The sequence below is a fragment of the Uloborus diversus genome, chromosome 1 (genome assembly GCF_026930045.1).
Source record: "Uloborus diversus isolate 005 chromosome 1, Udiv.v.3.1, whole genome shotgun sequence".
Lineage (NCBI taxonomy): Eukaryota > Metazoa > Arthropoda > Arachnida > Araneae > Uloboridae > Uloborus > Uloborus diversus.
In genome coordinates, this window is record NC_072731.1 from 26,993,271 (window position 1) to 27,010,233 (window position 16,963).

The following is a 16,963-nucleotide window of genomic DNA, read 5'->3' on the forward strand; positions in this document are numbered from 1 at the left end:
ACTGTGAAGCGAACCCCCCCCCCCCCCCCAAAAAAAAAGAGTGATTTTTCCTATCTTGTTCGCACACCACGATAATCTCCGGTATAGATACGAAATGGCATTTAGTGTATAAACTTTGAAGAATGCGTAAGAGCAATAAAAAATAACTCTATAATAGTTGTATAAATTCTAAATAAACTAAAATCGGAATTCTATCAAATGCATATTAACTAGGAAAATACATTTGTATTAACATGTACAAAGATATTCAACAACACTTACATATGACCAGCGGTGCTAAATGAATCTGGATACAGCTAATCCAATAGGCTTTATTTTAAATTGATAACACGAGATCCTTAAACTATTCTCACTGCTAGAGCACACAATATGACTAACGAATAGAATTGTTCAAAGTATTGAGCAAAATATTAAAACCACAAAAATATTCTAATACTGACTCAGTAAAACCCACATCAAATCACCAGGGCGATCAAAACACATCTGCCAGTCTAAAAATGGCGCGAACATTTTTCCAAACCTACAAAGTTCAAAAGCTTATAAACAATTTAGACATACGAGTATATTACTCTCCAGACATGAAATAGCAAGCTATCTATTTTGTCTACAGCATTTGAGTTGTTATTCTAAATATGCTTTTAATTAGCAAAATGTAACAGTGCGATTAATAAGCACTATCAATAAGTGATGTTTATCATGACTTGAAGACTAATCGGAGCAAAGTACAGCACAGCGGCAACCCTAGAAATGGAAAAATTCCGTTTTCGTCGGGATGTTTACGTTTTTGTAAGGAAAAAATTCATTTTGAAGCATTACGGAAATATTCTGTTAAAATCAGTCAGAAAACTACCTGAATTTTCAGGTTTTTTTTAACAGTGTAATACTTTTTTAAGCAAAAAAGCAAAATAAAAAGCATTCTTTTGGAACAGTTTTGGTTTTGAAAATTTTTTGAGGAGACCCTAAAAACACATTCCTAAAATACGGCCCTGATATATACAGGGTGTTCCGTTTTAAACTGCAAGACCTTTATTTTCGCAACTGTTAATCCTAGATGTATACTTCCAATTGCAAAAATGTTCAAAAACAGATGCAGAATTTTGAAAATAAAAGTTTGAAACAAAAAAAAAAGGAAAAATTAATTTGAATTCTGAAATTTTTAATTCAAATTATGTTTTTCGCAATCACGAGTTGCGACAGGACCCTACTCATTGGTACTTATTTCTAGACACAGCCCCCTACACCCTACTCACTTGTTTCTAGACACGGCTCCTGTCCCTCCAAGCCTACCTCTCCTCTTGGGCGGTTACGTGTGTACAGTTGTGTATGTGTAGGCTTTTGTGTGTGCGTAGATCTGTGTATATGCACGTTGCCGAGTGTGTATGTGTGTAAAGGCGCGTGAGTGTATGTGTGTGAGTGCGTATGTGTATGAGTGTGTATGTGTGTAGGACATGGACGCCACCGACTAGGAGCGGTTACCGGGGGACGGAGTCGCGCCTGCAGGTGACGGTGGGGGTTGAAAAAGGCACGGACACCAAATACGATCAAATGAAAACAATAAGCAATCGTGATTGCTCAAAAAAAAGAGTCAAAAAATACAAAATTTAACTTTTTATTCGGGCCCTAGGTCCCTAAACTAATATTTAGAGAAATAATCTCCATTAAAAACCGTTACTGACACAAAAAACTTGACATTTGTGCAACCAAAACTCAAGGAGATATTCCAATTTAAAATTTTAAGAGACCATGCAGAAGATGACATTGGAACTTATTGCCCTTTCAAAACAAGGCATTTATATTTTTCATTGCTATTCAAAAATAAATGCAAATGTTATGCCGTGATACGCAAAACACTACAAAACCTCGAACAATTTGGAAAAAACAACACTCCATACAGACACACAATTTTAAACAATTGTCAATCGCTATATTTTCCTCCAAAAGGTGTTATTGACGGCGAGTGAAAAGTGGTGTACGTCACAAAGCGCTGCGTTTCATATCTCGGTGAATAATGGTCGTAGTAATTTCAAACTTTTTGTGTCTGAATTATTTTTCAATGGACATTATTTCCCTAACTATAATTTACAGGACCTGGAGCCCGTATAAAAAGTTAAAATTTTGTATTTTGTGACTCATTTTTATTTTTGCTTCAAACTTTCAATATCTTAACTCTGCATCTGATTTTGAACATTTTTGTGACTGGAAGTATACATCTAGGACTAATGGTTGCCAAAATAAAGGTCTTGCAGATTAAAACGCAACACCCTGTACATACACTCCCCTGAATATTTTCTTAAATTACCATGCATAGTAGAAAAAGGTGTTAAATTCACTTTTTCAATTGGTTTTAGCTGTCCAATTCCCTACAGTGAGAAAATGGGCTCAATTATTTTTCATTATTTCTATTATTTTCACGGGAAAAAGTTGTTTGCTTCTTTTTCAAATTTCGGAAAAACTAATTTCAGCATACCGCGAAATTCGCTAAAAAAAAAATTTCACGTCCTTTGACAAAGCAGGCAACTTTTATTTTTCTGCAGAGACAAGACAATAACCACAAACACTTGTAGCATCCCCTACCCCTGCGCCCGGTTCTTTCTAAGAGCTTTTGTGATTTGGAAACAAAACTCTGATTCAGAAAGGCCGCAGAGAAATGCAATCCTCCATGGTTTTTCTTTCCGTTTTTACCACCGACATTCCAAGTAACCGGTTCCACTACCAGCTGTAGCCCCCCTCCCCTACCCTCCAAGTATGGAACTGTTATGGGAAGGAATTTCTGAGTCGAGTTTGAGGATCTTTTTCCTATCGTATGCAGATCGTTCTTTTCGAAACGCACATATGAGAGGGATTGGGTTGGCAGGGGGATTGAAGTTGTTCCCAGCGAGCTCCAGGAAAATTTCACACGATTTTTATATTCAAAGTTTATGTGATATCAAACTGATATCGCGATTAAATACTATACTATTAAAATCGTGTCGGAAATCTTAGTTTTTCTGTGATATTAACGTACTACAAACTTAACCTTTACATATTTTTTCCTAATTTCTACGTTATCTTTTCTTCTAAGCGCCACCAAAACACCCGTTTTTAAATATGTTCAATTCAGCAAAATACAAAGAAATTTTACACATGGGTTAATAATCTTACTAGAAAGTAAAAATTATTTATTTATTTAGAGTAAATAAAATACAGTGAAGCACCGTTTATACGTTTCTCTTTTATACGTTTTTATCAATTACACGTTTTTTAAATTAGTCCCTGCAGAGTCTAATACACATCAACGTACACATATTATACGTTTTATCATTTATACGCTTTTTTCATACGGTCCCTGCAAAAACGTATAAACGGTGCTTCACTGTATTTCACTTTTTTTCTTTTTTTGCAAAACTGTCTCCAAATCATCGAATAAAATAAGTGTATATGATTATTTGATTATACAATATTTAAAAACTGCATTCGATCTTAATATTTTTTATTATTTAAACTAATTCCAAAGCAGGTAATAAAATAACGAAGAAATACAAGCTGTGTAGTAAAATCTTCTTATTCTTCTTCTAACTTTTGAGTTTTAACTGCATTGACTGCTACTTTAGCTTTAGTCAAATATGAAGAATGAAGACATTAAGATCAACTGCAGTTTTTGAGTGCTGTATTCAAGAAATTTTTCTTATTTCTTTTATGCTTTTTTGTTCGAAATAAGTTTGAAGAAATCGTCTTCAGATTTAAAAAGCATTTTTTTACATTTTATTTGGAAGTTTTTTCGACTTGAAATTTATTTCAGGTGAAACTTTTTGAAATTATAGACATATTTACCCATCACCTATCCTTATAAACAAAATAAGAAATTAAAATCGGGAAAACTTAACTTACGCTATACCTATGCGCGAGCGTAGCTATAATTTACGTTAGGGAGGGGCAAACAGAAGTAAAACAACTTTTTAACCACTGAAACGAAAATTTCAATTCCATTAAAACAATAAGATGAAAACCTTCCCAATTGCCGTTTTCTACACGTTTGTGAATTTGCTTTGCTTTAAAAAAAATGTTGTCGATTATTTATTTTATGCCTCATGAAAAAATAACACTCTGAAAATTCGAGATGAAATTATGAAAAGAAATCAAGTCTCAAGTGTCAAGAAAGAAACCGCAAGACGAGCTAAATCGAGCTAACCAGTTTCTAAAATAGTGTCAATGGGTTTGAAAGCACTGCAGGCAACCATGTTGCCAATAGAGGATCTGCACTGAGATAAGACTAGCGGATGTTGCTCCGCACGAAACATCCGGACTTCCAAATAGGTCTCGACCCGGTCAACGGCACTTAATTCACCTTTCAAAAAGAGTTGCCGAATTTCAAATTTCTATGTACAGTAGAACTTCGTTTATCCAGATCTAATTTGTACAGTTGAAAAAAAAATATATATAACAGTTCCAGTAACGTACCTACCGGATCTGGTGCCCCTGGCGAACTTAAGAAATTGCTCCCCCCCCCCAAAAGGGTTGCCTCGATGGGAAGTCACGGTGACCTCCCAATTTTTTTGCGGGGGGGGGGGCATTGACTAATTGATTCGACAAATTAGGAGACAGTATAGCAACTTTTTTTTTTCTTGAGTAGTTTTCAATGATGCCCAATGTTCCTTCGCTGTAGATGTAACGTATGTATATGTGTGCATGATCAAATTTTATCATTCGGTAAAATTGGGATTTCATTCAGTGAATTGAGAATTTTCCCCTCCCAAAAATTTTAGTTCTCCCCCCACCATTTCACATAAATTAGATAAAATCAGTAGTATTTGCAGTTCGTTAATAAATATAAATAATGTACGTTCTTGCTAAATTTCCAGGCGAAAGAATTCGAGTACCTAACAACATCGCTTAAATTTGTGGTTTTGGAGCTTTCATTTCGAAAAATTTCCGACCCTAATGTTACTAAATATAGTCTTGCTATCACGTTCTTAACACTTCAATTTCAGAAAGTATTCAGGCCCCAAACCACCTTTCTTTAATACCATCAAAAAAAAAAAAAAAGAAAAGTGTTGTGTTCTAATGGCATCAGTGAATGGCATTTCAACACTTGAGGTCATAACTAGACCCCTCTAGGAGTCTATGTACCAAATTTCAACTTTCTAGGACTTACCGTTCTTGAGTTAAGGGACATACATACGCACATACATAAATACAGACATCACGAGAAAATTCGTTGTAAGACCCCCGAATGAATACAGTTTTCTTTTTTCGACTCGACCACACGTGGATAAGTGCCTAAGAACGTATAGACACGCGAAATATCCATAACGACGATTCCCGAGTTAATTATAACGAATTTTCTCGTGACGTCTGTATGTACGTATGTGTATGCGTACGTATGTCGCATAACTCAAGAACGGTAAGTCCAAGAAAGTTGAAATTTGGCACGTAGACTCCTAGTGGGGTCTAGTTGTGCACCTCCCCTTTTGGTTGCATTCGGGTGTTTCTAAAGGGGTCTTTTGCCCCTTTTTGGGGAGAAATCATTGTTTTCGATGTAAACTCAAGTGTTGTTATAATTTGGCGGACACTTGGCGATATATCGCCAGTCTTTTGATTGCCAAGTTTTGTCGTTAACTTGGTGACAAATTTGACGATTTTTTTTTTAAATCTGTTTCAATTTGGCCATTGTTGGTGATATTCAGAGAGTAAACTATTGAATCATATTAAAATTGCCAGTAATGGGGAAATGACATTAAATTGCAGTAAAAGTAAGTCATGTGAAGCACACATCAGTTCGTTTTATTCCGTTTTAATAGTTTCTGCGTCATATTTGAAATTTGTTAAGTCTCTTTGTTTTTGTACTTTATACTGTTGACAATTCATCACTGTTTATATCTGCGGCAGCGCTCTTCCCCCTCCCCACTGCAAAATTCTGCTACGATTTTGGATTTTCAAACGTAGGCAGCTCTGTACATATATATATATATATATATATATATATATATATATATATATATATATATATATATATATATATATTCCCCCTCTAGAACTCTTTCTCCCGCGATTTTTTAAAAAAATACTTAACATTTTTCAAATTCTGTGATAAAAAAAAATCAATTTTAATTATGGCATCTGGAATTCAAATTATGTTTTTTGCAATCACGAGTAGGCGTGTGTGTTTGTGTCTGTGTGCAGGCATGAGTGTGTGTGTGTATGTATGTGTGTGTGTGTAGGATATGGACGCAACCTGGAGACTGCTTTCGTTAGAGGAGCAGGGCCGTCGATAAGGGGGGGGTGACACCCCTCCACTTTTTTGGAGAAAGGGGCCGCCGATTTTACGTTATTATTAATTTGAAATGTAAGGAATAAAACCACAAATAGGAAAAAATGCGGAGGGTTCTTAAATGCAACTTAGAAGAAAAACAAAATAATTAAAATATAACTAGCAATATCAGTAAACCTAAAATCTAAAACATTCGGTACTCTTCAGCTACCGCGGCGCTAATCGCCAAAAAAAAAAAAAAAAGGGGGGGGGGGGGCGCCAAAAACAGCTGAGAATCGTTGAGAAAAATACGGATATTAATCGCCAAATGGGGCCGCGTGAACGATTGCATATCGGTCATCCCTTATTAGAAAAAAAAGTTCAGTGTAAACACGTGCGAGAACTTGAAAAGCTACGCTAACATTTTCAGTAAAATCTGTTTAGTGGAGAAGGCATGAATCAATTCTATATGTAGAAGTATCACATTAATCTGTTTCAAACTGCTGCAGGGTTATTTGAAATTAGAAGGGAAAAAAATAACTAAAACATATAACTATAGCAATATCAGTAAACCTGAAATCTAAAACATCCGGTACTTTTTAGCTATCAAAAAACTATAAATGGGGCCGCGAAAAACAGCCAAGATTCTTTTCGAGCGGCATCCGATTCGGAAAATACGAATATTAATCGCTAAGTGGGGCCGCGTGAACGGGATATTACAAATCAGTCATTCCGTGTTTGAAAAAAAAAGGATTTCATAAATAAGTGAAACATTTTCAGATTTTCAGTGCACTGCCACAATGATGCATCAAGAAACTTTCCTTGGGAGAGAAGGGAAGGAGGGGGGGGGGGGGGGGGCATATAAAATGTTTCGAAATTAAAGCTCGGATAGTGCAATTTTAGGCGCTTGCAGTGTGTTAATACAAATCATTTTGTTGCGGGGGGGGGGGGGGGATGAATTCCCGATTCTACACCTTGGCTACACCACTGCACAGCCGCACGGAATAAAAATCACCAATGAAGAAGACTTTTCCCTATTTTTTTTTGAGCAATCACGATTGCTTATTGTTCTCTGAGAACAATAAGCAAACGGTCAAATGAGACTCATTTGACCGTTTTTGGTGTCCGTGCCTTTTTCAACTTGAACCAGAAGAATCTGCAGCACCACCGTCCACTGTCCTCTGCTGGCGGCGCACAGTGTGGCATAGTGGGCAAAAATCCACCGAACTCGTGGGTTTTGAGCTAGGATCTTCTATTATGGCTCAAAATTCGGCAAAATTCTTCGACTATTTCGTAGTGGTGCTACAATTTTGAATTTTTTAACCCCCTCAGCCCCGCTGAGCTCAGAATGGGCCCAAGTCGCGATTTTGAAAACTAAAAAGTATGACCATATTTTTTCCCTGATATATGGCTCAATGTTTAGTACAAATCGAGGAATTGGATGATAAAACACAACTTTTGATCGCTGCCGCGGGTTTAGAAATGCTTTTTCCCACCGTATAAGTCATGAAAAACATGATTTTTCAGGTTTTTCCCGTTGAAAAAATCGGTTTTAACGGTCTTCTCAAATTTCTCGCGCAAGAACAACTATATATTTTAATTCTAAACTACTACTTTTCAATCATTTTTCAAAGTTCAAAAGGTAAAATCCTCCCTACAACACCGAAAAATCGCTCAAAGTCCGAATTTCAGCTCGAGATCCTACCATTGTCAATGTGCAATAGCTGCAAACAGCTTATTTTGTATGTATACATTTATGTGTATACATTTCGAGAATAAATCGTCTGCGTTCAAGTAAAGATCTTTACATTTAGAATTTTCAAATACTTTAATGTTTTTTAGAAAATTAAATGTATTAAAGTAACAGTTGAGCAAATGTGTAGACGCAAAATTAGAATGTTTGTCTGTTTCCTTGGAACAATCGTAAAAATCGAATTGTAACAGGTATTTTCACTCTTTTACGTAAGTGTTTTTGTTGAAATTCTAATTTAAAATGTAAAAACACATGTTAAAATTTTAATATGTTTTAAACTAAACAATTAATGCTCAGATGAACCTTTTTAGCTTCAGTGTTGTTCCTAACAGCATCATTTATAGGTTATAATGCAGCTAAATTTAAGGTAGGACTGAAAGGATAAATGACATTATGATTTTACTTCACTTAATTTAATTTAAAAAACGAATATTTACAAACATATTTCCATTAGCTTTCACTTTAGAAGTATGAAAAACAGTAAAGACATGTTATTTTAACTTTATTATAAAGTTTGATTGAATTTATATTAAAGTTTTTGTTGTTTTGTTGGGCTAACACGCAGATACTAATTTTTTAAAAAATGTAATTTACATAATTTGTTTAAATACTTATTTATGTAACAGAGGACAACGTTTTCCATTTTGTATACTTATGTAAAAGAGTAAAAGAGAAAACACACATGTTACAATTCTAATATTACGATTAATCCAAGGAAACAGACAAACATACCAATTTTGCGTTTACACATTTGCTCAACTGTTACTTTAATGCATTAAATTTTCTTAAAAACATCAAAAGCATTCGGAAATTCTAATTGCAAAGGTCTTTATTCGAACGCAGACGATTTATTCTCAAAATGTATTACACATAAATGTATAGTATACATATAAAATAAGCTGTTTGCCACTATTGCACAGATGTATTCTCGTAGGCAATGGTAGAATCTCAAGCTGAAATTCGGATTTTGAGCAATTTTCGGTATTTTAGGGAGGTTTTTACCTTTTGAACTTTAGAAAGTGATTGAAAAGTTGTAGTTTAGAATTAAAATATATATTTGTTCTTGCGCGAAAGATGTGTGAAGACCGTTAAAACCCATTTTTTCAACAAAAAAACCTGAAAAATCATGTTTTTAATGACTTATACGGTGGGAAAAAGCATTTCTAAACCCGCGGCAGCAATCAAAAGTTGTGTTTTATCATCCAATTCCTCGATTTGTACTAAACATTGAGCCACATATCAGGGAAAAAATATGGCCATATTTTTTAGTTTTCAAAATCGCGACTTGGGTCCATTCTGAGCTCTGCGGGGTTTAGGGGGTTAAGAAATTCAAAATTGTAGCACCACTACGAAATAGTCGAAGAACTTTGCCGCATTTTGAGATATAATAGAAGATCCTAGCTCAAAACCCGCGAGTTCGGTGGATTTTTGCCCACTATGCCACACTGTGCGGCGGCACGGCGCGGCTGCTCCGGTTTTGAGCTATCCGCTTCTCCTGGTCGGAGGCGTCCATATCCTACACACACTCACGTTCACACACATACACACACACGACTTCACACACATACACTCACACATGCCTACGTGCAAACACACAGGTCTACGCACACACACAACTATGCACAAGTAACCGCCCAGGAGGAGAGGCAGACTTGGGAGGGGGGGGGGACAGGAGCCGTTTCTAGAAACAATAACTCCAATGAGTAGGTTCCTGTCTCAGTTCGTGATTGCGAAAAACATAATTTGAATTCAAAATTTCAGAATTCAAATTAATTTTCTTTTTTTTTTTTTGATGGAAAACAGAAACAAGCGATACAACTGGGCAACTGTCTGTGTACTGTGTCGAAAATCGAAGGAACTAATTGCTCTATAGCCCGCGGATCTGTAGTCTTCGCCACGTCCGGTTGTCATTTGATAGTACATCGGACAGCTCAAGCAGTGTTTGTAGCCCTGTGTCCACAGACTTAACGGGCACTTTGTTCTAATCACGTGTTTTAGTAGAATTCTGTCTGGCGGGTCCAGTCTGCAAGAGGGGTTTTTGTTTTGAGTGTGACCTTGAGAGCCCGAGGATGCTGAAAAAGAGAGAAGGAATTGCTGATACGTTTCCGAAAAAACGTCTGATTCTATCTTCTTATTATTACTCGTCCGCTGTCAGTTGAGTGTTGACGGAAATTTTTCCTATTATTAATTAGAGCTCATGCTCAAAGCCAAAGACTACTAGAGGAGCTGCATAGAAAATCTGCTTATTCAGCAACATTAAGTAGTTAAAAGTTTTTTGAACGAACTGATTTAGTGCATAATGTAATTGAAAGCGGGGCTCCGCTTTTTCCATTTCATGTTTTTAACATTTATTATTTACTAGTGGTATCCGCACGGCTTTGCCCGCAGTAGAAAATGAAAAGGTCATTTGGTTCGCCTGTATATTAACAAATAATGGATGATTAATTTCTCGCCAATTGGCTATATTCATTTGCTTGCTCATGTTGCTTTTCCACGTTATGATAATTCCGTCCACGTTGTGATAATTTTCACAACGTTGTGTATTCGTCCACGTTGTGATAATTTCCTCGGATTTTTTTTTTTAATTGGAATATAAAAAGAACATAGTCGAATTTTCGAAAAATCGCTTCGAGGTGCACACCCCATGCTATAAACTAATTCTGTGCCAAATTTCATGAAAATCGGCCGAACGGTCTATGCGCTATGCGCGTCACAGAGATAATGATAGACAGAGATCCTGACAGAGATACTTTCAACTTTATTATTAGTAAAGATATTTGCTCCTCATAAAAGCACTCTTATACTCTCTCGGACCCTCCCAACCTTTTCGTCTTTTTACTTACTTTTTCTTTAATTTTTCCAGTTAGAAAATAACAAACAAAAAAACTTCTACAACTATAATCTATAATTGCCTTAACTGATTTTGCAACCACTAAATGATAATCTTGTGTATGAGGTCGTTGTAATGCCTTTATAGGTAAGATTTGTTTTACATAGTGAGTGGTGCTTACCTAGGGGTTATCGTGGCGCACACTGCGCCATTGAAGTTTTTAGAGGGGTGTTTTAAGGGTTATGTTTCTCTTTTTAAGGGCCACCCGAGTTGGGGGGTTCTTTGTGATATTGGGGGAGGGGAGGATGTGCTCTTGCTCTTGGAGGAGATGAGCACCCCTGTTTTACAAGGGAAAAGTTATTCCATTGAAGATATTTCAATTTAATTTTAAATTACTACTGGCTCCGCCCCCTGCTCGCTGACGCTCAACAACCTCCAAAGATTCTTGCGCAATTTTATTGGAATCGTGAAGATTTATGACTTTTAAGGAAGAATTAGATTAAAATAATTGCTGCGATTAGAAAAATATGAAAATTTTGTTCCCCCTCCCCTAAAAAAATCAAATTTAAGTAACGAGCTCAATTTATTTCGAACAATATTAAAATCCCGCTCCCTCACAAAGAAAAAAAAACCTTGATGAAAATATATTTAGCGAAACTATTAATCAACTATTTAAAAAATCCTTTAAAACCCAAACTCTTAATGTATCGTATCATATAAATTGTTTGAGGTGCTTGATATCAGATGTCTTAAATTTCTCATTGCAAGCTTAGACGTTATCATTTTTTCCGAATCCTTACAAAAATGAAAATGGAAAGCACCCCATGTTCTTTTACATTCAAGTTAATTGTTTGGTCAATTATTTTATTCTCATTGTTTTAAGCTAATTTATATTTAGCTGTGGCGCTGTGGGACATGACATCCTCTCCCTGTTGAATGTACTTTACATTAAAAGATTTTTTTTTTTTACTTTTTAGTTCATTCTTGTACAAGAGCGTGTTTATTAGTTTTTTAAACTATTATTTTATTAATATTTTACTTAGCTGTTTGTAGGAATCATTGCTTTAAATGCGTTTGAAAATATAGACATTTAAGCATGGCCGACGAGAAGCCATGCCAGCCTAATCGAAAACTAAGGAGCCGGCCCTTGGGGGGGGGGGGGGGGGGGGGGGGGGGGAGTCACAGTAGTATAAATCCCAAGTGTTTAAACGGAGAGGGAGCTGGCAAGGGGCTGTTGGCTCTCTGTGGTCCTGTATTTAAGGCTGGAAGGTCTGACTTTTTAACCTATGTCTCTCTTGCAGCAAGCCCGCGTCACCTCTCCAGATATTTCCTGGCGCAGTTTTGTACTGTTTAAAAACTAAAAAATCGTCGTGCAACAGTATATCCAGGGAAGGGGGGAGGGCAATAATGAAGCGCTTAGCTCTTTTTTTTAAACTTTTCTGGTGGAAAATTTAACTTTTACGATTTAAATTTTCAATTAAAAAAAAAAGTGTAGAGACAATTTCACGAGTTAGTACTTTTTGTCCAACAACTCTCTACTGTACCTACCTTTCAGGACGAATTCTTAGAATTGTCATATATCACAAGAGAAGTAGTAAACTATTGCCATGATCCATGCCCGAATTCGAGCTCAGTTCGTCTCGGTGAAAAACAGCTGCCCTATCCATTAGAATTCGATTACTTGTGACACAATGACTGTTCCTGGTAGACATTTTGACTGCTAACTAGTGACTGTTTTGGCAGAAGTTTGTTCTGCATTAAAATAAGTTGTATTCAGTTGGTAATAAATGGATACGTTTGAATTGGGGGATGATCAAAAATTAACTCTACCAAAGGTCGATGTGAGCAAGTGATGATACGTTGTCCATTCTCGTCTCTCTCGATCAGTGTCGACGATTTGCCGAACCAAAAAAAAAAAAAAAAACATATTTTGCATTTTCTTAATTTGCGAAAAAGTGTGAAACTTGTAAAAAGTTTTGGTTTGCTTATTTTTTACTTCTTTTTTCAAAAAAGGAGGTATTGTATTCGCCAAAAAATTTTCACTCAAAAATCGATCTTAATTTCAATTTACCTCACCCCCGAATGAATGTTGAGTTTTTTTTTTTTTTCCCCCGACTCGATTATACGTGGGTAAATGTCTAAGAATGTATAGACACGCGAAATATCCATTTCGACGATTCTCGAGTTAATTACAACGAGTTTTCTCGTTACGTCTGTATGTGCGTATGTAATAGTCGCACAACTCAAGAACGATATGTCCTAGAAAGTTGAAATTTGGTACGTAGACTCCTAGTGAGGTCTAGTTGTGTACCTCCCCTTTTGGTTGCATTCGAGTGTTTCTAAAGGGGTCTTTTGCCCCTTTTTTTGGGGGGGGAGTCATTGTTAATTTCGATGTAAACTCAAGTGGTGTTATAATTAGGCGGACACTTGTCGATAGATCGCCAGTATTTTGGCCACTGTTGGTGATATTTAGAAAGTAAACTTTTGAATTACATTAAAAATGCCAATAGTAGGGAAATGACATTAAATTGGAGTAAAAGGAAGTCATGTGATGCACATATCAGCTCGTTTACTGATGTTTTTCTTGTTCGAATAATGCTGGATAAGGCCTCAAAACGCAGGATTTTACATCTATTTTTCCAAATTTTCCCCGGGGGAGAAACCACCGGACCCCCTCAAAATTAGTATTTTATACCGCATTTAAGGTAGTCCTTCAAACCCTCTCCTGATACTTCCCTCCCTCCAAATCCAATCGTAAAAAAAGTATGTATGTATGTGGGGGACATTGTATTCAGAAAAAAATGCTCTGTTAATCTTAATTAGGTACAATTAGAATTAAATTATTATTTATACAGATTTGTTCCATTTATAAATTAACAGGGGAGTGGGCCAATAATAGTAAGATCTACGTTTCCAAAACATTTTCAACGATTGAACTCTTATCTGCATTTCCCCTAAAGCCTTTCACTCCTTTATGGCATGTACTCTCAATGAAAGATCACCGCAAAAAAAAGAAAAAAAGATAAAAAAAAAGATGCCGCCTCATGATTGTCAATGTTGATTAGTCTTCTAGGATATACTCAGGACAAAACGCCAAAGGGTAAGAATTTAACAAACTAATTTTTGAACTTGTATTCTATGATATTCGTACCAACGGTTCTTGTTCTTCATTTCACTTGAAATTTTTTTAGCATATACTTGAAAACAGTACAGCTGTTTGGGGCCGCCCAGCCCATCAGTTTAAATTTTTCTAAGAGTTGGGGACAAAGGGTGTATACTCAATGCAAATTTAATCGGAAAACAACGAAAAACACACCCACTTATATGTAAAATCATTAATTTTTCAATACCCGGGGGAAGAGGGGGAATAGACCCTTTTAAATGATCGACGGGGGCCGCCAATTGTCAACCCCCCCCCCCAGATATTTTAGCTAGCGACGGCCCTGTAGAGGAGCAGCATCGGGAGGGGCCGGTCGACGGTGGTGCTGCAGAGGGAGGCGGGGGGGGAATAAAATCACAGAACATCAAAACAGTCAAATTAAAACAATACGCTATGCGATTGCTCAAAAAAATATTTTTTTTTAATCAGCCGAAACGCCGTCCTTCTGGCCACTCTTGCCAACCCCTTGTGATGCTACTGAACAGTTCTAATTTATGATACGTAGCAAGAACGGAACTATTAGTAGCCCAAAAATTCGCTCTTTATTTTGATAGAAACTTGATATACAGGCAACAAACCAAATATTTGAATTTTCATGTCTCGTTAACACAATGTATCCCTATTTAGTACAGCGATATGAAAATTTGGTAACAGAAATTGAACGTTGGATTAAAAAAAAAAACTAATGGAGAAATTGTAGTATCAAAAATCATCCTGATCCTTAATCGGCCCTGCCGATTAGTCGGTCAATTTTCTTACGGCGCATCGCATCCCTAATGTTTAGTATAAACTTTAATGAAATATCCATTAAAATATATAACTTTGTTTTCAATTCAAATTACATCATCATATATATAATAGCAAATGATTGAGTAACGCTCCTGACGTTCTCAACAGTGAAACTCGAGCCACGGCATGATAATTTGATATGTTTTGGTAATGTTTAAAATGTAGGGAAAGGCTTTATAGTGACAAGGCTGAACTCGATCCTGTAACTTAACTCTTTTACTGGTAAGGCTGCGTCATTTCAGGGGAATGAAGAAACGAATAGATGGTCAGCAATGAACGCTACCAGCTGGAGTTTAGGGTTCATCCACTGGAATTAGGGTTAAAATTTCAACTATCATAATATCATCAAACGGGCAATGGCTGCGTTCAAATGTAGAAGCAATTTCCACCCGTCATATCTTGACGGGCGATTTTCTAGTTTTTAAGAATAATAAAAGTGATTTTGTTTTCAACTTTGTATTGGAACGCAACAATTTGTCAAAATGAGAAAAAAAAATCAGATTCTTGCAATGGATGCAGAATGTACATGCCCTTTGCTTGCAAATAGTAAATAGGTTTACGAAAATTCTAAAACAATGCTACAATGGGAGAGTAACCATCAACATCTGCCCATGGATTTTCCATGCTATCGTTAACCACTGGTGCCCAATCATTTTACTCCCGAGGGCAGCACTCATGAGGATTATTTACACTGCTCGAAACAATCAGGGGAACAATCACACATAAGTGAAGAAACCATAGTGAGGTAAAGGCATAAAATGGAGTATACATGTGCATTAAGATGCAATGAAGCAAAAAACATTTGACTGCGAACTTAACTCCTCTAGAACAGTGAAACGAACATGAAATTATGATTGGTCGTATGCTACAGTTCTTAAGTGTTTGCTCGGATTCCAGTCCCCCGATAAAACGTCAAGCCGTGGAATCGGTGTCGTGGCATTTTTTAATTTAAAAAAAATTAAAAATGAAGGCTTGAATTTTACCGCGGTGAAAAAACGGGCTTCTGTTAAATCACGGTTTCTGCACTTGTATCCTTTTTCTGATTTTCGACGACAGAAACATTGATTTGATTCCGAAGTTCACGTTTTATTCTTATGCTTTCTGAAAAAAAGGAGGCTTTATAGGAAATTAGTTTCCGGAATAATATTTTTCTCAATTTTGTTATAACTATGTGCTCCCCTAATTTTTTTCAGCGGTGTATTATTAATCTCGCGGGCCGTAACACTTATAAAATTAAAATATATGCAAGTCTTTTTTTTAATTATAGATAACAAGGGAAAATGCAGAAAACTACAAACCAAGAGTTGTTGCTATCATTACTACATGATTCTTTTATTGATTCGAAGGCTACATCTGATTTTTAAAAACAAACTTCTAACAATTTGGCTGAAAATATGCAACAATCATTCGTCATATGGAATGAAAACTATCTGGTGTTTTGAAAGGCTCCAGAATACTTTTTCCGATTTGTAACATTCAACACAGCGGGCTGTACGTTGGGCACCACTGTTTTAAACGGTAGATAACGCTAAGTATACTCAGAAAAAAAATGTGAACCAGTTTTTTTCCCGTTATGCCTTGAGCGGTAAACTTTTTGATACATTTCAAGTGAATTGCAATTGTATGGAAAGTGAACACTCACAATATGAGCGTAATCCCCCCCCCCCCTCCTTCTACGAAAGAATGCAAATCATCTTTTTCTTACTAGCATAATGCAACTTTACTTATTCTCCAAATTTTTTATCAATATTCCATTCCTGTTTCCATAGGTGCTAATTGTCATAAAATAAAAATAATTAATAGTATTAAAATAATCGACACCGGTTCAACGTACCCCACCTCCCCCTATACAATTATTTCCTGTAAACTTGACTTATTTCCTACCAACTGGGAAACAAATTTAGTTCTAACTTAAAAAATTATGTCTATGTCGCATTTTCATGCAGTTAACTAAACGATTATTCTCATATCATCATCATAAGAAGCATTTCTATACTTTACAATTTAAAATTTACTTCACTTTTTAATTTTGGCACAAATTAAACATAAATGATTAATTAGTTTAGTCTTTTAACATGTATTTGCTGTTTAGAAAAGCTACCTCAAATTTTCAAAAATTTGTTAGCAGTGCAATTACTTATAAATTTCACTCCATTTTTGTGCTCAGAATTTAAGAAATAAAGCAGGTGTGCATAAAACCTTAAA